The 23,565-nt window shown below is 37.9% G+C and overlaps 1 protein-coding gene across 2 annotated transcripts in view; it reads left to right on the top strand.

The window, feature by feature from the left end:
• The first annotated feature begins 14,624 nt into the window (after positions 1 to 14,624).
• The window catches only part of LOC114663729 (neurocalcin-delta), a 140,197-nt gene continuing 131,256 nt past the window's right edge, over positions 14,625 to 23,565 (top strand). For both annotated transcript variants that reach the window (XR_007936555.1, XM_028817650.2), the window contains exon 1: positions 14,625 to 14,811. The gene's annotated coding sequence lies outside the window, so the exon portion shown is untranslated. The remainder of the gene's footprint in view (positions 14,812 to 23,565) is intronic.

Genomic DNA, 23,565 nt, shown 5'->3' with positions numbered 1-23,565 from the left:
TCAGAGAAGAAGAAAGAAGAAGGAGAAGAAGAAAGTACAGAAGGAGAAGAAGAGGAACGGATGAAGACGGCACTGGCCGTCAGAAAAGCATCATGAACATCGATTGCTAAATCAAACACCTCCCTGGGACGTTCATCCTTGTCATCTCTACTTTTTTTTTCATAAGCTTTTTCTAAAGACTATATATATTCAGACTTTCCTATTAGTACATATTTTCTATTATTCTTTGTTCCAGTGGTATTATTATTATTCCTGTATTTAATACCATGCTGCTTTTAACTTTCTATGCTTTGTCTTAATGTCTAGAGTGATTGAAGTAATAAGTTAGATTTCTTTGAGCACCTAGGTGCAGCCAGACTTTTGCCATTATTTCTGTGCTGAGGGGTTTATTTGGCTGAGAGTAAGGAGCTCCACTCAATAGTTGCAGAACAGTACAAAAAGAAGGTATTCTTGGCTAATAAATGGCCTATAGCCAAGAGTGCTGAGTCTTTGTATGTTTAAATGTAGACCAAAAGTAATATTTAGGTCTGAGATATCACTAAAACATCGTATGTTGTTCGTGCCAATAATAAGTAAGTCTCTTGAAGTGCTGAGTGACAGGCTGTGTTATTGCTAAAGCACTTGTGTGGTTTAAAGTGCTAAGGGTTAATCAGCGTGTGTGTGTCATTCATGGGGCACTGTTGTGGTTAGGGTCTGTGTGTATGCGTATAGCTACGTATGTGTGTGTTCATCTTAAAGTGCAACAGTAGACCAACCCTTGACAAGAACATTACCCTTGAGGAAACAGATAAAGGGCAAGTAGAGGGAAATACCACAATAATACGGGGGGGGGGGGGGGGTGGATAAGGGGAGGAGAGAAAGAGAGTAAGCTATATCTAATCTATCCTTTTAATCCTTATAATTATAACTTCCAATGTAACAACAGGCTGCATGACAATAGCTCGTGGGAAAATTGGAAATTAAGGTTAAAGCTGTCTCACTTCCAGTTAAGACTACAAAATGACATCAAAAATTCAGAATCAATGTCTCCAAGATGGGACCGTTAACTTTGTGAGCTGGAATGTTAAAGGCCTGAATCACGAATTAAAGAGAAAGAAAGTATTCTCTCACCTAACAGGTCTAAACGCTAAAATAGTATTTTTACAGGAGACCCACTTACTAAGCAAGTATCAGTTCTGGCTGCAAAAAGACTGGACTGGCCAAATGTTCCATTCCAGCTTTACAAAGAAAACTAGAGGTGTGGGAATTCTTATAGAACAGTCTCATTTGTAGCATCAGATGTAGATTCTGATCCTGAAGGGAGATATGTGATTGTCATGGGCAACTTATTTAACTGTAGTGTGATTTTGATAAATGTTTATGCACCCAATGTCGATGATAGGGAATTCATGCAAAATGTATTTACATCTATTCCCAATGTGAACACTCAAAAAATTATAATGGCTGGGGACTTTATTTGTGTTTTAAATCCACTCTTAGATAGGACTCCTGTCACAGGGGGGATGACATCTAACACTGCAAAGACAATTACACAGTTTGTAACTGACCACAACTTAACAGACCCCTGGAGGTTTCTTAACCCAAACTCAAGAGCATATTCCTTCTACTCACCAGTGCATCATTACTACTCAAGAATTGATTATTTCTTTATAGATAATACTTTCTTGCCTGCGATTATATTTTACAAGTACAATGCTATTGTTATTTCTGACCATGCCCCTCTGATTTTGGAGCTGAAATCATTATGCCCCACATACTCATCTCGCAGATGGCATCTTACCCACTTCTATTAGCAGATGAGAACTGTACAGAATTTATATCACAACAAATCAGTTTCTTCCTAGAGACAAATACATCCTCAGAGGTCTCTGCAGGAATACTCTGGGAAACTCTAAAGGCCTTCTTAAGAGGACATATTATTTCATATCTTTCCCACAGAAATAAATTAGAAACCAAGAAGGTATCAGAGCTAACCAGTGAAATTACTAGAATAGATCAAGAACATGCCAGGTGTCCAAGCGAGGCTCTTCATAGGAAAAGACAGGTTCTGCATTCAGAGCTCAACCTCTTAACAACCAAAGAAACTGAACACTCATTTTTAAATCAAGACATCATTACTATGAACATGGAGAGAAATCTAATGAGCTCTTAGCTTAACAAATCCGCAAGCAAGAAGTTCGCAATACAATCCCAGCAATCACCAACACGAATGGAGATAAAATCATTGACCATAAAAATATAATGCACACATTTAGAGACTACTATAAATCCTTATATTCTACTGAGTTCAAAGAAGACAACACACAATCTAATGCATTTCTGGATACATTACAGATACCACAAATAGATACTTTTATTGCAGAGGAATTGGATAAACCTCTGGCGTTATCAGAATTACTAGATACTATAAAGTCACTTCAGATCAGGAAAGGAGCAGGCCCCGATGGCCACCCTGTCAAATTTTATAAGAAATTCTCCATTCAGCTAGCTCCCCTCTTATTAGCAACACTTAGAGAAGCTAGAGACAATCAAATTCTACCTCAAACTTTTCGCCAAGTATTAATCACTGTCTTTCCTAAACAAAACAAGGACTTATTACAATGTGCATCATACAGACCAATTTAACTTCTGAATAATGATGTTAAGATACTCTCCAAAGTCCTAGCTAGAAGGATGGAGAAAGTGCTGCTTTTGGTAATATCACAAGATCAAACTGGATTTATTAAAGGTCGACACTTAGCTTTCAATCTTCGATGCCTGTTTAATGTAATATATTCACCTGCAAAGTCAAACACCATGGAGATATTATTATTGTTGGATGCAGAAAAAGCATTTCATATGATTGAATGGAAATACCTTTTCACTACATTAGAGAAATTTGGGTTTGGCCCGAATATTTGTGCATGGATCGAACTACTGTATACCAATCCAGAAGCTTCACTTATTAAGTTATTATTAACAACATTTGCTCAGACTACTTTAGACTACAATGTGGTACCAGACAAGGATGCCCCTTGTCACCACTGCTATTTGCGATCGCCATTGAACCACTGGCAGTTCACTGTTGAAATGCTTATCAGATAAAGGGGATTATCAGAGAAGGACTGGTACAGAAAATTTCTCAATATGCAGATGATATGGTTTTGTATATATCAGACCCACAAAATACTGTGCCAGCAGTCTTAACAGCACTTACAGAATTTCAAAAGATCTCTGGTATCAGAATTAATTTGAATAAAAGTGTGCTCTTTCCAGTGAATTCTCAAGCATACAATATTAGATTGGACACTGTCCCTTTTACTGTATTATTGCAGATCAGTTTAAATACCTAGGGGTAAATTTTACAAGTAAACATAATGCTCTTTATCAACATAATTTCGCTGTCTGTATGGAAAAAATTAAGCAAGACTTGCATAGACGGTCAACCCTCCATCTCACTCTAGCTGGAAGAATTAATGTTGTTAAGATGAATATCCTTCCTAAGCTTCCCTTTTTATTTCAAAACATTCCAATATACATCAATAAATCATTCAATAAAGCAATTAGATTCAACCATAACCTCATTTATTTGGAACCTAAAACATCCACGTATCCAAAGAGCGACCCTACAAAGACCTAAGACAGAAGGTGGCATGGCTCTACCTAATTTTCAGTTTTATTACTGGGCAGCAAACATACAAGCTTTAAAAACCTGGACACAAATAGATGAACATACACAGGCTTGGTCCACAATAGAAATAAAATCCTGCAGTACTTCTCTGTATTCCCTGCTTTGTGCCCCAATAAATGCAAGTTATCACCAATATACTAACAACCCAATTGTGCTTCACTCACTCAGAATATGGAACCAATATAGAAAGCATTTTAAGATGGAGAATCTTTTATCTGTGGCACCTCTGCATGAGAACCACCTTTTTCAACCCTCGCAAACATATACAGTTTTTAATATCTGGAAAAGATTTGGGATTAAATTGCTTAGAGATCTTTATATAGACAACATCTTTGCATCCTATGAACAATTACATTCCAAATTTAATTTTCCAGCAACACATTTCTTTCACTATCTTCAGATTAGAAACTTTGTCAAACAGAACCTGCCTGATTTTCCCCATCTCCCACCTTCCACTATGCTGAAAAAAATATTGCTTAGTCTCGAGGACTCAGACAGCATTTCTGCAATATATAAAAATATTTTTCAGTCCCTCCCTTTCAAAGATCCAAGAAGACAACGGGAAAAGGATCTCTCACTCAACATATCAGAAAAGGAGTGGAAGGTAGAAATGCAGAGAATTCATTCGAGCTCCATATGCACAAAGCATACAATTATTCAATTCAAAATTATAAATATCGAGCACATCTGTCTCGCTTGAAATTGTCCAAAATGTTTCCAGGGTAAGATCCAACCTGGGAACGCTGCAATCAAGCTCCATCTTAACTGGGTCACATGTTTTGGACCTGCACCAAATTAACATCATTCTGGACAAATTTTTTTAAGTGCCTTTCAGACAGCCTTGGTGTCACAATCCCTCCAAATCCACTAACAGCTGTGTTTGGTGTTCTTCCAGATGGGCTTAAAGTGGAGAAGGACAAACAAACTGTGATTGCATTCACTACACTTTTGGCATGCAGACTTATTTTGCTGAACTGGAAGAATTCTAACGCTCCTCTCTTAAGTCAGTGGGTAACTGATGTTTTATATTATTTGAAATTGGAAAAAATCAAATTCTCACTCAGAGGATCTGTGCAGAACTTTTTCAAAACCTGGCAGGATCTAATCAATAATATTGATCTCTGCCTATTAAACTCATCAATTTATTTATTTTTACTATTTTTAACTTTTATTCTGTTGTCCATGCTCTCTTTCTCAGGGGTGGGGGTTGATTTGTTTTCAATCCTATTTTTTTTTTTGTAAAAATGGATCTTTTTGTATGGAATAATTGCAATAAAATCAATAAAATGTAAAAAAAGAAAGAAAGAAAGTAATGTGTGGGTAATGGACATTGTCTAATGTCTAAAATTAACTGTACATCCTTGACATAACAATGAATATGATTTCTTTCAGCTCCGTCAGCCATATTATTTATCAGGATAATGTAGCTGATGAAGAAACAGTTTTTTCTGGTTTGTTCTTGGAGTTTAACATTAATATTAAGGAAATATTTGATTAAAATGTTTAAATAGTGTAATGGATACTGATTCAAACCTATATTGATGTCATGTAAATATTTATGATCTTATAACATTTTTGAAAGTTGCAAATGTTTCCGAATACCATGTTACTGTTGCCCTGAAAAGCAGTTAATAAGAATCAGGATTGGCTACAGTTTAAAGTTAGTGCAAATATGGATAGAATATTGAGTTTTTGCCACTTCCTCTATCATTGCAGGAGCAACTACTGAAAAAAAGAAACCTTCTTATGTTTGATAAGGCCCATTATCTGTTTTAATCGATTAATTAAATTGAATTTTTGTCATTAGAGTACACTTTACAACATTGTAGGTTTACTCAGTTCATCTTAAAGGTAGGTGTACGTAGCATATGAAAATAGTGCAGCTTACTATGGTCTGAAACAGAGCTCTACTGGCATTTTTGTTGTGAAGTGTTCAATTCTGTAAAATTTGAAAAGGACCTCACATCCTGGCAAACTTTATCACTTATATCTCAGTGGCAAAATCCAAGACCACGAAATAAATATAAAAATCCCATTAAAACATTTATTCACTACCTAACCTTTTTATTTTCAAAGAACCACAATAACTTTACATGGTGGCCAATTATTGGCCTCATTCATAAATTACAGTCCAAGTTCCAAATAACGTTACATCCTTGGCTTTGCATTTCCACTTCAGGTTGTTTTGGGAGGGAGGCAGGACTAATAGGGCAACTAACCAATATATAAAATGACAAAGGCCATGTGTTGCGTTCAAGTTACTTTAAAGGGCCAAACTCAGTTCACCCTGGATCATTTGCTGAAGTCTAACATAGAAATCTACAATTGCATATACATCATGGGGCATTAAAATATTGTTTTCTGTCATGAGTTCAAGACAGACATTAAATACATCCTCATCACATGGATAGTCCTTAAATACACAAACCTCCAGGGCCACTTCAACCTCTTCTGGGCTTACGTGGTGTAAAAAGTCTCCTGCTCCATATAACTGAGGAGCTGCGTACATTATGGATGGGCGATCATTAGGGAATTGTGAGTTGTGTAAGGGTCTTATTCGGTGACAGTTCCATGCAGATACCACATCATTCAGTTCTTCCTATAGAGTGAAGTTAATATTTCATTAATAAGCTGACATGAGTAGCAATTTATAATCATTACATAATGTCTGTATAAACTGGAAAAAAAAATTCACTAATACAAAGTGAATGTATAATCCTGTTTTAGTGTTGCAAATACCATTAACAGTACCTTTATGTGCAGTAGTCTCAGCTTGTTTGAGTTTAAAATGGATTGTTAAAGAACAGCAATTTTTAAGATAATTTGACAATAATATTACTGTGTATGTGTTCTGGGTTTATTAAAAATACTGAAAACCTCCTGACTTTCATGGCTTATTTATAAATAAATTATGCTTTACAGTAAAATTATTTTATTATATTATTAATAAAGAAAAAACAGCAACTGTTTTTAATGACTTATGTTATATAAACAGAGTGACAGAATACAGTTTATATGTGCACTGTGTGTCAACATTACTGTCATGAATACTGTACATACAGTATAGTAATGAGGTAATATATTCAGTTGTTATGGTGTATTACTGTATATTGTTTATATATATATATAATATATGTAAATAGACAGTTATATAGAGAGTCCACTGTTAAATAGCCACAAAGATTACATCTAAAACTTACAAAACTTTAGATGTCACATATTGTACATCAATATTGTATAGAACGTTGCCATATCTGGTTGTAATATAAAACAAAAATTAATATCTGAAAAGAATAACTTACAATTTTTAAAAAAATATATCTTTATATATGGTATATAATAAATTTATAGCAGGTAAAGAGACACTGACAAATAGCCATACCTGTATGGTGTTCTGAAAACAAAACTGAATAAGTGACTTGTCCATAAATGTGTCGGCAAAGTGTCCATCCCCTCTCAGGGTTTCAAAATGGTTCATCCAAAATTGAATACATTCGCTTCTCAGTGTAAGCCAGCATCTCTCAATACATTGATTACTGATACTGGGATCAAAAGTTACACTCTCTTCTAATTGATCTGCACAGAGAAACTGTTGCATATTTGCAATATGAACATTTTCTGTCCCTTGGTCTATTCTTATTCTTTTAGGACAGCCCTTGTATTCAATTACTGCATTTAAAAAGTATCCTGCAATAAGTTTTGGATCATTGTTGGCTTTGTAAGCTTCAAGCCATATGATTTTTCTTGAAAAACTATCAATACACCCATTTATTCCAATTCCATATGGCTTCAATTTATCATACCCATCAATGTGCCATACATAATTAGGATCTCTACTATTATATACAAACCTGCGGAGCCGACTTCTTGCTCTCAGATCTACATCTTTTTCATCTAGAATTCGTAAGATAACACACACAGTCTCTCTGTCAGAAATATTTCCAATTAGCCAACATTTTTGGTGTATCCGTCGATAGCCATGGGACTGCCCTGATGTTTGAAGCTATTGTTGAATGAATGATATTACATCTGCCTCATCAGTTTTGTTCTTGCGTCAACAAAGCCTTTTCTTACTTAAAATTCTCTCAAGACTACCATGGCTTATACAAACTCCATGCAGTTCCCTAAGCATTTTCAAAATCTCTGTGTTTTTATATCCAAATCTGAAATATTCTTCAATCTGTATGGATGCCATAGCTGAGCACCCTGCTTTAAGAACACAACTGGTATTAACCACTGAGTGCTAAGATATTCTGTAGGTCACCTGCAATACATCATATATAATAATTATATACTGTATACACAAATAAATAAATTTTAATATCTATACATTTTTACAAATGGCAAAAATAATTATCTGCGGTGGGTTGGCGCCCTGTCCGGGATTGGTTCCCTGCCTTGCGCCCTGTGTTGGCTGGGATTGGCTCCAGCAGACCCCCGTGACCCTGTGTTTAGATTCAGCGGGTTGGAAAATGGATGGATGGAAAAATAATTATTTGCAATACTGTATGTTGCTCAAAATAAAATTCCTATTGATGGGTTGGTAAAATAAGATTGATTTTCTTAAATTACTACACCTGTACGTGTAACTGCCTTTCTGTAAGTTTTATATGAAGGATAGTCAACAAAATAATAAACATTTTTGTCTGGAGTTGAGACATTGCCGGCGAGCTAGTGAGCGTGCCTTCTGTTAGGTGCTGCCTGGATAGAAAAAAAATACATATTTAAAATAAATTAATTAAGTGGATGGAAAATGAAAAGCTTAAAGTCAACACCCTTATTGATAAACTAGCCGACGCCCGCCGTAGCATACGGCGGTGTAAGAATAGGAATGGAAAACGGTGAGAAAGGAATTCAGAAATCAAGAAGAAATAAATACTCCTTGAAAGAAGCAGTGTGCATGTAGAATTTCCGGCCAAGCAGGATTACATGTGAAAGTGATAAATAAATCAGGCTTTCCGAATTTACGTACTATGGCCATGGCATCCTGATAGTTTTGTTGCATGTATCTTGGACTTCCTGGAAATGTTGACAGTAATATGATCATTTTGCCTACACGTACGTTGTTATTTTCAGCGTTTGCTTGCAGTGCATCTGATAGTTCAACGTGCACATCTTGTTGATGTAATCTGAGATAGTTGATACGCGCGCCCTCTGTTTTAACATACGCATCTACTACTTACTGTTGGAATAGTTTGCCGCTGGAGTGCAAAATACTAAATGTATATTCCTCATTGCTAATCTGTACGCGTAAAATTGGCATTGAGTAAGCCTTATTTGCTTGGCGCTTCTTTTATCGGGAACATGTCGTAAATTTTTGTGCCAGCCAATGTCTCCGGAAGGGAATAAAAGTGAGTAAACCATAGGATCGCAATTCATATTGAGCGTGGAAATCTGTTTACAGGAGTTGCCTATGGGATAGATGCAAATGTCCCTTTCGGCAGGTGTTTCGCCATCTTCTCTGACGAAAATCGCTGCAATGTCGGGGCATTGTATCGTCGTAAATCCTGCCCAGGTTTTTCCTTGAAAACCATTAGTACAGATGCTGTTGGATTGGACTGAGCAATTTCATGCATGTGTTTGTATGATTTAGAGAAAGGGTTGATGGTTCTGAGCATGGAATCTAGCAGAAGTACATTTTCGCTGCATGCAGAGTTTGTTTTATTTTGTAAGCGTACTTCAGTAGCTTGCGCTGTGTCAAAAACATACAACTGTCCATATCCTGGAGAGGTAGAAGTGTCAGCGTATAGTGGAGATATTTGGTGATAAATTTGACTGTGTATTTTAAAACAGTATGGTCCATGGCCAGGAGGTTGAGTTATCAGTACACCTATGGAAGCAAATGCTAGAGAAGAGTTGTATTCTCGAATGTGTTCATGATAATTTTTAGCTTCCGATGTTTGCTGTGTAAGAAGCTGTTTGTAAAGACACAGGTGGCTCCCGCAAAGGTGGTAAAGCTACTTAGATAGATAGATAGATAGATAGATAGATAGATAGATAGATAGATAGATAGATAGATAGATAGATAGATAGATAGATAGATAGATAGATAGATAGATAGATAGATAGATAGATAGATACTTTATTAATCCCAATGGGAAATTCACATTCTCCAGCAGCAGCATAATGATACAATAAATAATATTAAATTAAAGAATGATAATAATGCAGGTGAAAAACAGACAATAACTTTGTATAATGTTAAATGTTAACATTTTCACCCCCGGGTGGAATTGAAGAGTCGCATAGTTTGGGGGAGGAACGATCTCCTCAATCTGTCAGTGGAGCAGGACATTGACAGCAGTCTGTCGCTGAAGCTGCTCTTCTGTCTGGAGATGATACTATTTAGTGGATGCAGTGGATTCTCCATAATAGATAGGAACCTGCTGAGCACCCTTCTCTCTGCCACAGATGTTAAACTGTCCAGCTCCATGCCAACAATAGAGCCTGCCTTCCTCACCAGTTTGTCCAGGCGTGAGGCGTCTTTCCTCTTAATGCTGCCTCCCTAGCACACCACCGCGTAGAAGAGGGCGCTCGCCACAACTGTCTGATAGAACATCTGCAGCATCTTATTGCAGATGTTGAAGGACGCCAGCCTTCTAAGGAAGTATAGTTGGCTCTGTCCTTTCTTGCACAGTGCATCAGTATTGTCAGTCCAGTCTAATTTATCATCCAGCTGCACTCCCAGGTATTTATAGGTCTGCACCCTCTGCACACAGTCACCTTTGATGATCACGGGGTCTATGAGGGGTCTGGGCTTCCTAAAATCCACCACCAACTCCCTGGTTTTGCTGGTGTTCAGTTGTAGGTGGTTTGAGTCGCACCATTTAGCAAAGTCATTGATTAGGTCCCTATACTCATCCTCCAGCCCATTCCTGATGTAGCCCACGATAGCAGTGTCATCAGCGAACTTTTGCATGTGGCAGGACTCCGAGTTGTATTGGAAGTCCGATGTATATAGGCTGAACAGGACCGGAGAAAGTACAGTCCCTTGTGGCGCTCCTGTGTTGCTGACCACAATGTCAGACGTGCAGTTCCCAAGACGCACATACTGAGGTCTGTCTTTAAGATAGTCCACGATCCATGCCACTAGGTATGAATCTACTCCTGTCTCTGTCAGCTTGTCCCTAAGGAGCAGAGGTTGGATTGTGTTGAAGGTGCTAGAGAAGTCTAGAAACATAATTCTTACAGCACCACTGCCTCTGTCCAAGTGAGAGAGGGATCGGTGTAGCATATAGATGATGGCATCCTCCGCTCCCACCTTCTCCTGATATGCAAACTGCAGAGGGTCAAGGACGTGTTGAACCTGTGGCCTAAGGTGGTGAAGCAGCAGCCTCTCCATGGTCTTCATCACATGTGATGTCAGAGCAACAGGCCGAAAGTCATTCAGCTCACTAGGACGTGATACCTTTGGGACTGGGGTGATACAAGATGTTTTCCAAAGCCTCGGGACTCTCCCTTTACCATTTACCTTTACCGTTGTGGCAGCACCTCGAGTACTTGTTGGATGTATTACACTCAGCTGGCCAGTATAGTGCATGACATGGAAGAGGACGAATAGGAATCGAGAAATGCCGTGCTGGCTGCGTGTGGGCTGGATCGGTTTTGAAGTGGAAGCAGGACGAACCAGAAGAGAAATATATATAGGAGATTGTTGTTTGTAATTTCCCTCTTCTATCCTGGGGTGTACAGTGTAGTAGCTCGAAATTATGAGATAGTAACTCGAAATTATGAGATTGTAAATCATAACAATGAGATGTTAACTCGAAATTATGGGATAGTATGTTGTAATAATGAGATACAAAATTGAAATTATGAGATACTAAGTCATGATTACTATATAAAAACTTGTAATAATAATGAGATACCAAGTTGGAATTATGAGATAGTAAGTCATAGGTACGAGATGGAAAGTCATAATAATGAGATACTAAGTCATTTATGAGACAGTAAGTAGTAATTCTGAAATATTAAATTGAAATTATAAGATACTATGTCATAACTTTAAGTTAGTAAATCGTAATAATGAGATAGTGAGCCTTAATTATGAGATAAATTAATTTTTATTATTTTGGAGGAAATTGGCTTCCATAGGAGGGGGAAATAGGCTTCTATAAAACTCTCGGCAGTGGCCAGCAGGGCGACCGTGAGGCGTATATATATATATTCACGGCATTCGAAGTCTGTGTCACAATCTGATAGTGTGGGTGGTTACCTACCAGGTAACGCTTTGTGGTTGGCCAGCAATCTGCTAACATCCGCCACGGTGCCCTCAGTTTGTGAAGAGCAGATCATAGAATGGTTGAAATAGTTTACTGTCAAATAAATGCAAAGAGTACACGACACGTGTTTCGCCCTCATTCTGGGCTCATCAGGTGTACACACTCCACTGCACTCCCTCTCGGGATATATATATATATTGTAATATATATATATATATATATATATATACACACACACACACGGGTGCCGTTTTCATCCCTACCACCTTTGCCGTCACTTCCCCTGTCTCTTCATATCTTAAATCAGTCTTGAGGGAGATTGAAGGCTTAAGTGCCAGTTTAAGTGAAAAATTAAAGAAAACGTACAAAGTAATTGCAACACAAACACTGACTTAATCAGTTTTAACGCCAAAAGATGCCGACGAAAGAAGAGAAGAAGCGGGCCGCTAGGGTGGAGAAAAGAAGAGCTACTCAGGAAGCAGCAAGCGCAGCAACCTCCGAGCAAACGAATGCTAAACTTACAGTGAAAGAGTATGAAAACTATGAATGCTCAAGTCAAGTGTATTCTGCGCCGTTACTGGTGTAATATAGGCCTATTGTGTGTTGAGGCATCAATAATTAGAAGCCACTGGGAAGCTGTTTTTGTAGAACTTGTTTCCTTATATTCACTACATTACAAAATGTTCTAACACCATACGAGGAAGCAGGACTTGTTGCTGTACGAGGCTGCCCAGCTCTTCCCTTGTGCACATCACACACGGCATGGGTTTCAAACTTATCATGACTACATGCAATTGTCAGGCATGTTGGTGGCTCTGTTGCAAACTCACGTCTCCATTGTTGTTGTACGTCAACAACATTCTCAAATTTAAAGCACAACTTTAAAATTGTCTTGCACTCTTCGAACGATAACCGTACCCTGTCATTTTTTGAGGGTCCTGTCTGCTACGTGGTGATGCCACCGTTCATGCTAGTAAAGACATCTTCTGAGATAACGTCATACTACACATTGTTGCCGTAATTCGATTCAGCAACAAATAACTGTTAAAATGTGTATACTGTACATTTTTCGGCCCCCTCTGTATATATCTGAAACGAACCAGTCTTTTTTTTTCTTTTTCTTGAAAGGACCCTCATATGGAATGCCGGTTATTGTTATTTCAGCTGCACTGGGTATAAAGCAAAAACACACTTCGTGCAGCCAAAACAGAAAGGACTTTCTGTATGCAGTATGGTAACAAAATAAAGTGTCCATCTAAACAGATTTATAAAACAAAAGAAATGTATCACAAGCGTCAAGCTTATTTTCGAATTTACGGTGGCGGATAACGGCGTTTAACTGTAACAAAGGAAGTTTACTTGCGCAAGTAAAAGCGGATTCTTAACAGCAACATCAACAATTTATAGCCCAAAATCACACAATGAATGCTTCAATGGGCTTTAGCCGAGCCTGTTTTATGACAGCAAGTTTGCACTCCCAAAGAAAACAAGAAAAAAAAAAACGTAACATCAAGAAAAGAAAGAAAAATGGAAAATGGAAGAAATCTCGGGAAAAGCCACGCAGAATGGGACCCCTTCCGGGTAGGTTGGGGCACCAGGTTTGTGTGTAAACCCAGTTACGTGTGGCCATGCAAACGCACCGAGTGGCGTGGCGGTCACTTTTCAATTCGCGAGTCGTCGGTGGTCCATGCCGGGGATGTGAAAAAGCAGACAGATGCGTCTTACTTCACAACACACGAAGGACTAAACTTATCTATAAAACTTAAGAACATTATGATGTTTGGTTGTGTTTCTGGTCAGTTTCATGAAGGTTCATACTGTATACGAGTTTAAAATTTAATAACAGATGCTGGCCAGCCACGTACTTTTTCATTTAAAAGAAAATACAACGTAACTCAATAATAACATACTGTTATACAGTTTGGGCGGCACGGTGGCGCCGGGTCCTCCCTGCGTGGAGTTTGCATGTTCTCCCCGTGTCTGCGTGGGTTTCCTCCGGGCGCTCCGGTTTCCTCCCACAGTCCAAAGACATGCAGGTTAGGTGGATCGGCGATTCTAAATTGGCCCTAGTGTGTGCTTGGTGTGTGGGTGTGTTTGTGTGTGTCCTGCGGTGGGTTGGCACCCTGCCCGGGTTTGGTTCCCTGCCTTGTGCCCTGTGTTGGCTGGGATTGGCTCCAGCAGACCCCCGTGACCCTGTGTTCGGATTCAGCGGGTTGGAAAATGGATGGATGTTATACAGTTTACAAGTATCTATAAAACACATTTAGTAACTGTTTTATTAGTAATCAATAATGTAACAGTACTTTTAAAAGTAACGTTCCCACATTGGCAGGGAGATTCTGGCTCCCCGCTTACTTTCAGACTCACGGCAGCCGATGAGAACATTTGAATTTTTTTGCGCAGTTTAATGCCATTGAAGACTTTTGGGAGAACTCCATTAGGGGCTCGCGCATGTAAATTGGGTTTTTTTCTTATCCCGCTTTTGTGCTTTCATACAAATGCACCCATTGTTATGACCATGAACGCCCAAGCTACTCCGCCCTTTTTTGCAGAACTTTCGGTGAAATGTAATAAAAAGGGATTGTGCGGCTTCACTGAGCACTGATTACAAATACCCGATTTCTCACTCCTCCCGCATGGCAAATGGCCCATAGAAATCGTTTCTGTGCAGTTTTCTTGTTGCTGAGGCAACCGAGGTTCTCAGAGGCTTTCATTTGACCACGTGACTTGGATGTTGACGTCAGCAGGAGGCAGAGTTTGGTACTTCGTCTCCCGAGTCAAAGCCGCCCAGCAATCGTGCTGGCTTATACTTTTGTGAAATAGCTGTTGTTATCTACGTGACTGCACTCACTGTCTGTTAGCTCATTGCAAAGGAAAGTGCGCAGTTATGGAGTATTGAATCTTTGTGAACAGTCTTTGGTGAGTGAGCTGCTTTTTTGTGTTCATTCTACCATCTTGCCTGGATTTTCATGTTGTATTGTGCTTCCTACACAAAATAGTGAAAATGAAGGAAATTAACTTATGTGAATTAAGCTCAAGCGTGTATTTATTTAAAATTGATTTTATCCCCCTTGCATGATTATGTTTTGCTTCACAATGACTGTATTGTTCACCGAAAAAAGATTTTTTTTTTATTCTTTGGGACTAGGGTATGGGCGCGATGTTTCCGTTTACTGCGGGGGAGGTGGCTCAGTAGGAAATGAGTGAAAGTATATGGCATTTGCACTTTCACGCAGTAACGGAAGCAGATCTGTAACAGTCTCGATGTGCCTTTTCAGCGTGTGCATGTGTAAAAAAATGTTTTTTTTTCATTCGGGCTACAGTGCATTCGTTAATGTCACCTATAGTAAACTGGTAACATTTTATAAACAGTGACGATAGATTTGTGGGGGTGTGTTAAGAAAGAATGACGAAAAATGCACAATGCTTATTTTAATATGTCGCATTATATGCATGGTGTTCGTAGATTTTGAAACACTATTTTCAGCGATTTACTCTAGACTCGAACTACTCTGAAATATAAAAATCGTGCCCGAGTTATTTTTCTGTCACTTTTATAAAGGCTTGTGTGTTAAACACTTTTCTTCTTTATTGTAAAGGTTTTTTACATTTACTTGCGTTTTAGGTAGTTTCCTTTTTAAAACCAAGTTTGTATAAAGAAGTGGCATATTAGTCTCATCAGATACAACAATTTATTAATTTTCCTATATTTGAAAATTCACATGGACGTAAGGAAAATATGCAGAAACCATACCTGTATGTGCATGGTAACTGGAAATGTGAGGCAATATCTCTAATTAACATGCAGTTGTATCACACAAAATCAAGCCTTGCACTTAGGATATTTTGTGTAGTGTTGTTGGCTGTGGAAAACATCAGTCAAATGTTAAAACTAAAGTTGTCACAAGTTTAGGCATTTCCACGTTTTATGCTCTTTTAGTAATGTGTAATAATCTGCCCAATGCAGACAGTATCTTTTGTAATATTAGAAAGGCAAGTTCACAGGGGGATGTTATAGTCATGGAGGACTTTAATTACCTAAATATTAACCAGGATAATCTTCAAAAAAGCCGAACTCAAGAACAGCAGTTTTTAGAAGTAATCAATGACCGTTTTTTTAACACAACATGGGAAAGTCTGTCTAGATTTTGTATTTTTTAAATAATCAAGATAGAATTGTGGGTGTAGAGGTGATTGAACCACTAGGATTAAGTGACTATAATATAATGCAGTTCTCAGTGTTTTTGAAGTTTAACTTTGGTAGGGCAATTTTTGAGCAGATATGGCAAATTCTAAGGAGAATAGACTGGAATTATCTTTTAAGTGCTGACATATTTGAGGAGCAGTGGAACAGGTTTAAAAACATTTTACATATAGTGCATGGTAGGTTCATACTGAAATTTGGAATTGGTAGGAAATTAAAAAAACAAAAAACTCTGCATTTGGTTAATAAAGAACTGAAAAACAGCAGTCATAAGGCGTATGAGAACATGGGGGCAACCGTTAAGAAGGATATTAGGGAGGCTAAAAGGCAGTTAGAGAGAAATATAGCAGATAAGGTGAAAGACGATCCTAAGAGATTCTTTCAGTATTTTAGTAGTAAGGTAGTAGATAAGGTGAAAGATTAACACAGATTTTTTTTCATTATTTTAGTGGTAAAAGAACAGTCAAATAGGTGCTGTGCATCTGGAATAGTAAAGGGGAATTAAAAATATTTAGGTAGTAAATGCTTTAAACTTGCATTTTTCAGAGGTCTTCACATGTGGATAATTTCCTGGTGGTTAAAGGGACTAATAAGGAGGTACTGAGTGATTTGAAATTGTAGAGGGAGAAGTACTGTTAGATTAAACAGGCTGAAATCAAACAAATCACCAGGGCCAGATAATATTTGTCCTTGAGATCTTAAGGAGGTTTGAGAGTACATATGTAAACTCTTGACACATATTTTTGGGATGTTACTGTGCACTGGGGAAATTCTGAAAAACTGTGATATGGCAACTGTTGTCCTGTTCTATAAAAAGGGTGACAGGGCAGATCCAAGCAATTATAAGCCAGTAAAATTATAAGTGCATCACAGATAAATTAATGGAAGGAATTATTAAAGGAACGATTGAGCACCACATGGCTTAACGGGAGTTTTACTGAACAGTCAGCATGGGTTCAGAAGAGGAAGCTCTTGTTTTACCATCATGCTGGAATTCTATGAGGAAGCAACAAAAGGATACAACTAGAGTGGAGCATATGATATTTATCTTGACTTTCTGAAAGTATATGATAAGACGCTACATGAGAGGTTGTGCTTCAAACTAAAAGAGGTAGCAGTTCAGGGTGTTGTTTTTAAATGTGTTAAAATTGGCTCCGACACAACAAGCTGCGGCTTATGGTGTGATCAGAATTGGCTGATTGCTAGTGGTGTTCCACAGGGATCAGTGCTAGGGTTGCTGCTGTTTTTAATATCTAAATGATTTGCGTAGGAATATAAGTATTAAGCTGGTTAAGTTTACAGATGATGCCAAGCTAGGAGGATAGGCAGATAATCTACAATCCATTGAATCGTTGTAGAGGAACTTGGACAACTAACAGGCTTAGGCAGATTTGTTCTAGATGGAATTTAATGTCAGTAGAAGTAAAATATTACACATAGGAAATAAAAATGTTAGGTTTGAATACACAATGGAATGTCTGGATGTTGAAAGTACACCTTATAAGAATGATTTATTAATTGTAGTGGACTTAATACTATCAACTGCCAGTGTGTGCAGAATCCATTAAGAAGGCTAACAGAATATTAGGTTATATAGCATGGTATGTGGAGTAAGTGTACAAGGAGGTTACTAACAAGCTTTATAATGCATTCGCGTGGCCTCACATGGAGTACTGTGTATAGTTTTGGTCTCCAGACTAAAAACAAAGGACATAGCAGTGCTGGAAACAGTCCAGAGAAGAGTGACTAGCCTGATTCCAGGGCTATATGGAATGAATTTTGAGGAAAGATTAAAATAGCTGAGCCTTTTCAGTTTAAGCAAAAGAAGATTAAGAGGTGACATGATTGAAGTGTTTAAAATTATGATGGAATTAGTACAATGGACCAAGACTGCTGTTTTAAAATGAGTTTATCAAGAACACAGTGACACGGTTGGAAACTTGTAAAGGGTAACTTTCACACAAAAATTAGGAACCATAGACACATGGAATAAGCTGCCAAGTAGTGTGGTAGACGGTAGGACTTTAGAGACTTTCAAAAGTAGACTTAATGGGTTGAATGGAACTACCTTTTCACCATATTGGAAAAATTTGGGTTTGGCCCAAACATACGTGCATGGCTTAAACTGCTGTATACCAGTCAAAGAAGCTTCAGTTTGTATGAACGATATTATTTCAGACTACAAATTAGAGCGTGGTACTAGACAAGGATGCCCCTTGACACCACTGTTTTTTGCAATTACCATAGAGCCACTGGCAGTTCACTGTTGAAATGCTTATGAGATAAAGGGGATTATCAGAGAGGGACTTGAACAGAAAATTTCACTCTATGCAGATGATATGGTACTATATATATCGGATCCACAAACTACTGAGCCTGCAGTCCTAACAGCACTAACAGAATTTCAAAAGATTTCTGATCTCAGAATTAATTTGGATAAAAGTGTGCTCTTCCCAGTGAACGCTCCAGCACACAATATTAGATTGGTCACATTCCCTTTTATCATCACAGATCAGTTCAGATACCTAGGGGTAAACATCACAAGTAAACATAAATCTCTTTATCAACAAAATTTTGCTATCTGCTTGGAAAAACTTAAGCAAGGCTTGCATACAGGGTAGATGGTCTACCCTTCATCTCACTTCAGCTGGAAGAATTAACATTGTCAAGATGAATATCCTATCTAAGCTTCTTTTTCTGTTTCAAAGCATTCCAATATACATCAACAAATCATTTTTTTTAAGAAGTTAGATTCAATCAAAACCTCATTTGTTTGGAATTCAAAACATCCACGCATCCAAAGTGCGAACCTACAAAGACCTAAGGTAGAAGGTGGCATGGCTCTACCTAAATTTCAGTTTTATTACTGGGCAGCAGATATACAAGGTATAAAAACTTGGACATTGACAAAAATGGATGAACATACACAGGCCTGGTCCGCAATATAAATAAAATCCTGCAGCACTTCTTTATATTCATTGCTTGTACCCCAGTAAATACAATATATACTACAATATAAAATATATAATATATCACCAATATACTAAATAACCCAATTGTGCTTCATTCACTCAGAATATGGAACCAATGCAGGAAGTACTTTAGGATAGAGAAGCTTTTATCTGTGGCATCTTTGTACTATAACCACCTTTTTCCTCCCTTTCAAACGTACGCAGCTTTCAATGTCTGGAAAACATTTGGGATTAAATCACTTAGAGATCTGTACATAGAAAATGTCTTCGCATCCTATGAACAATTACACTCCAAATGTAACCTTCCAGCAACACATTTTTTTTCACTACCTACAAATTAGAAAGTTTGTTAAACAAAACCTGCTCGACTTTCCTCACCTACCACATACTTCTACTCTGGAAAAAATATTGATCAGTCTTGAGGACTCAGACAGCATTTCTCTAACATATAAAAACATTTTGAAGTCCCTCCCTTTTAAAGATCCCAGAGTACATTGGGTAAAGGATCTCTCACTCATTATTTTGGAAAAGGAATGGAAGGCAGCAATGCACAGAATTCACTCAAGCTCCATATGTGCAAAGCATACATGTTCAACTTAAAATCATCTGTTGAGCACATCGGTCTTGTTTAAAATTGTCCAAAATGTTTCCAGGGCAAGATCCAACCTGCGAACGTTGCAATCAAGTTCCAGCCTCATTGCGTCATTTGTTTTGGGCGTACACCAAATTAATATAATTTTGGACCAAAATCCTTAAATGCCTTTCAGACAGCCTTGGTGTCACAATCCCTCTTAATCCACTAACAGATGTTTGGTGTACTTCCAGATGGGCTTAAAGTGGAGAAGGACAAACAAACTGTAATTGCCTATACTTCACTATTGGCACGTAGACTTATCTTGCTCATCTGGAAGAATCCTAACTGACCTCTTTTCAGTCTTTGGGTAACCGATGTTATATAGTACTTGAAATTGGAAAAATTAAATACTCACTTAGCGGATCTGTGCAAAACTTTTATAAGACCTGGCAGGATCTGATTAACAGTATTTTAGAATAAGCATTTAAATTGAGGAAGCAGATTCTCTTCCCCTTTTTATTCTATTTATTTACTTACTTATCTTTTCTACTATTAAAGTTTCACTATGTTGGCCTAGCTCTCTTTCTCATGGGTGGGGGTTGATGTTTTGTAAAATTTGACTTGCTTGTATGGAATGTTGTTTGATTTTAATAAATTCAATAAAATGTTAAAAAAAACTAGATTTAATGTTATTCTAGAAGAATTGAGTGGATAGGATGAGGGAGCTTTGTTGAGCTGAATGACGTGTTCTTGTCTAGATTGCTCTAATCTAGTTAAAGAGCTGATCATCCTCGTGATGCACAGGAGACTGTTTTGTACATGTCCCTGGAATTTATCAGTGAATTACCTTGTCGAAGACAAGTGAACAAAATCACTTCTATATACAGTATAATTATATGCAACCATGTATACTTTCCCACACAGAAAGTTTTTTTCCAGAAGCCAACTGAGTGGTGCTTGCTCAGTCAGCAACAAAAGCAGTATTGAAATGGGGGAACTGTCAGGTGGTACCATGGGAATTGCTACTGCTTCACATAACTACAGCATACTTTGGTGAAATTCCAGCCTATGGATCTCCTGTACCTCAGTTAATGAAGTAGATGCATTCCAGGACTTCAGTTTGTCATAAATTATTTTATCAGAGGTAAATGTACAATAAGAAAATGCAGATTCATTTTTGTAATGTCAGGGTTGGGGTGTTAGGGTTGTTGTCTATGACAACACTACCTCCATTCCAGTATTCCACAGCTTCTTCCATTCTACTCCAGAGCTCGCAAAATCGCTAGCCTGACATCCCGGGGCTATTGTGTCTTCCAGTCGGGCTACCAAAATCTATCTCAGCCCTTCCCGTCGGGTTATCATAGGAAGGAAAAATATATGTCAATGCTTTTGCATTCTTTTGCAAATGTAGCTGGGTAATTATGTCATTTTCGGACATCGATGAGCCACTGTCAATATGTGAAATATTGAAATCGTGTTTGATTTCGCGCTTGTTTTTTACTTTCACTTTCACTTTGAGATCGCGCAAACTGTGTATAGAGAGCGGCAGTACTGATTGGTCAGTGACGGATTAATTGCGCACCAATTCCTCTGACATCGTCTTATCACTCATTAGCTTACTATTCAGACGTGACAAGTGAAATCTCCCGCAGCAAGCTTAAACATGTGATAGAGGTTGATTGCACAGAGAATTTAAAAAATTGCTGACTGTTATGTGTGTGCATGTGTAAAAATAGATGGATTTACGCAGGTATTTTAGTTCTGCTGAGCCAAATAAGACAGGTCAGGGTGAAGAAGGGACAGCCAAAGAAAAGCCTACAACAAAGTGGAAAAGTTATGACAAATCAGACTATGAGGCAAAAAGAAAGTGCAGCTTTTTGGTTTCATGGACAAAAGAATTTCTGTGGCTGGAATATGACAAGCTAAATAACATAATGTTCTGCCGGGTGTGTCGTAAGTTTCCCTTGATTTCTGACTTGACAAGCGCCTTTGTTACTGGGACCAGTAATTTTAGGAAAGACCCCATCAAAACCCATGAGAAATCTCTGCATCACAAGAAATGCATTGGTGCTCAGTCTGCAGCATCTTTCCCAGAACAAACACCAATTGCAAAAAACATACTAAAAATAAACCAAGCACAACAAGAAGTCCTGAAAAAGCTGTTTAGAACAGCGTACTATGTTGCAAAGTGTGAACTACCATTGGCAAAATTTAGCAGTCTTTGCAAACTTCAAAAAGTAAATGGCCTAGATCTTGGTTCCACTTACCTCAATGACCATGCTTGCAGAGAGTTTATTGGAGCAATAGCACAAACTTCAAGAGACCAGATTGAAAAGTAAATTCAAGAAAGCAGGTTCTTATCCATTCTTGCATATGGCAGTACAGACACTGGTATAATAGAACAGGAGTTGGTTCATGTCAGGTATGTGAGAGATAATGGTGACATATCCACATACATGATCAAATGTCAGCCAGTCAAGAGTGCAAATGCTGCAGGTATTTTAGAGGCTATTGATGAAGCAGTGAACACCATGGGTATCAGAGAAGACACATGGAAAAAGAAAGTAGTGTGTGCAAATTTTGATGGTGCTGCAGTGATGATGGGTGAGAAAACAGGAGTAGCTGGGAGACTGAAACAGAGGATACCCCACATCATAACAATCCACTGTGTGGCACACAAATTAGAGCTAGCCGTGCTGGATAGCGTGAAAGGCTGTGAGTACCTGGTGAAATTTGAAGATACACTGAAAACCATCTTTAAGATGTACTACTATTCCCCAAAGAAGTGAAGAGAACTGACAGAAATAAGTGAACTGCTAAATGAGAAACTGGCACATTTCAGTGGCCTGAAGAGCACACGGTGGCTTCCAAGCCGGCTGAGATGTTTGAAGGCTGTGGAAAAAAATTACACTCCCACTGTTGTTCATATGGAGAACATGGCAGGAGGAAGTGATGTCAAGTCCGAGGATGCAGCCAAGGCTAAGGGGTTGGTGCAGGAGATGAAGACTGAGAAATTTGTTCGCTTCCTGCATTTCATGTTGGACTACAGTACCATCTTATCCATTTGCTGTACTGATTTTCAGCATGATAACCTAAACATCACTTGAACAAATCAGTTAGTTGAGAGCACCACATCACGCTTAATCAGCCTAAAAACTTAAAATTAGTTTTAAGTAAAATTTAAATTTTACTTAAAATGAAAATAAAGTGAAATGATAAAATGTGATAAAAATGTGTTGAAAAGTCCAAACTGACTGTGTTTGTTTCTCTGTGTTGCTACATGCTATTATGGCTATTTTCAAACTGCAGTGACAATGCAGAGAACATGTAGCATTGGGGCAGTTTTGCATTTAATATTTCTCTAAAAAGAGTGAATCTGTGTCAGATATACTGTATGAAAGACAAAAATCAGTAATTTAAAATGCTGTTTGAATCTGGACTGGCGCCAAAATAAATTACAAAAGGGAAAAAAAAGTGTTTTCAAATGTATCCATGTTAGTGTGGAATAGGTGCCAGATTCTCAAAAGCTATATACTGATTGATGAGAGAAGCTTATCAGACTCTCACTGGCTAGCAGTCATGTTTAAAAATTGGTGTATGTAGTCAAAATCTTGGTGGTGAGAAGCTTTTGATTGGTTTAATCTCTAGGATCCTTGTTGTGTAAATAAGCATAAAATTGCTGTTTCACTGTTAAGACACTAAAATATTTTTTTGTTTATATTCTTGTATCAAAGCGCACATTTTTATTTGATACTTGGACTAAAACCTTCACACATTATACACTTCTCGTCATTATTAGTATAACATAGAAAAAGTTTCTGCTTTAGGTGTGTGTTCAGCATTTCTTGCATTTCTCACATTTCCTTTCATCCTACACTTACTTACCCATATCTTTGTAGACCCAGAACACACATGAAATGCAT

The sequence above is a fragment of the Erpetoichthys calabaricus genome, chromosome 13 (genome assembly GCF_900747795.2).
Source record: "Erpetoichthys calabaricus chromosome 13, fErpCal1.3, whole genome shotgun sequence".
Taxonomy (NCBI): domain Eukaryota; kingdom Metazoa; phylum Chordata; class Cladistia; order Polypteriformes; family Polypteridae; genus Erpetoichthys; species Erpetoichthys calabaricus.
The sequence above is the reverse complement of the archived record's forward strand: the minus strand, read 5'-3'. Positions and strand labels throughout refer to the sequence as shown.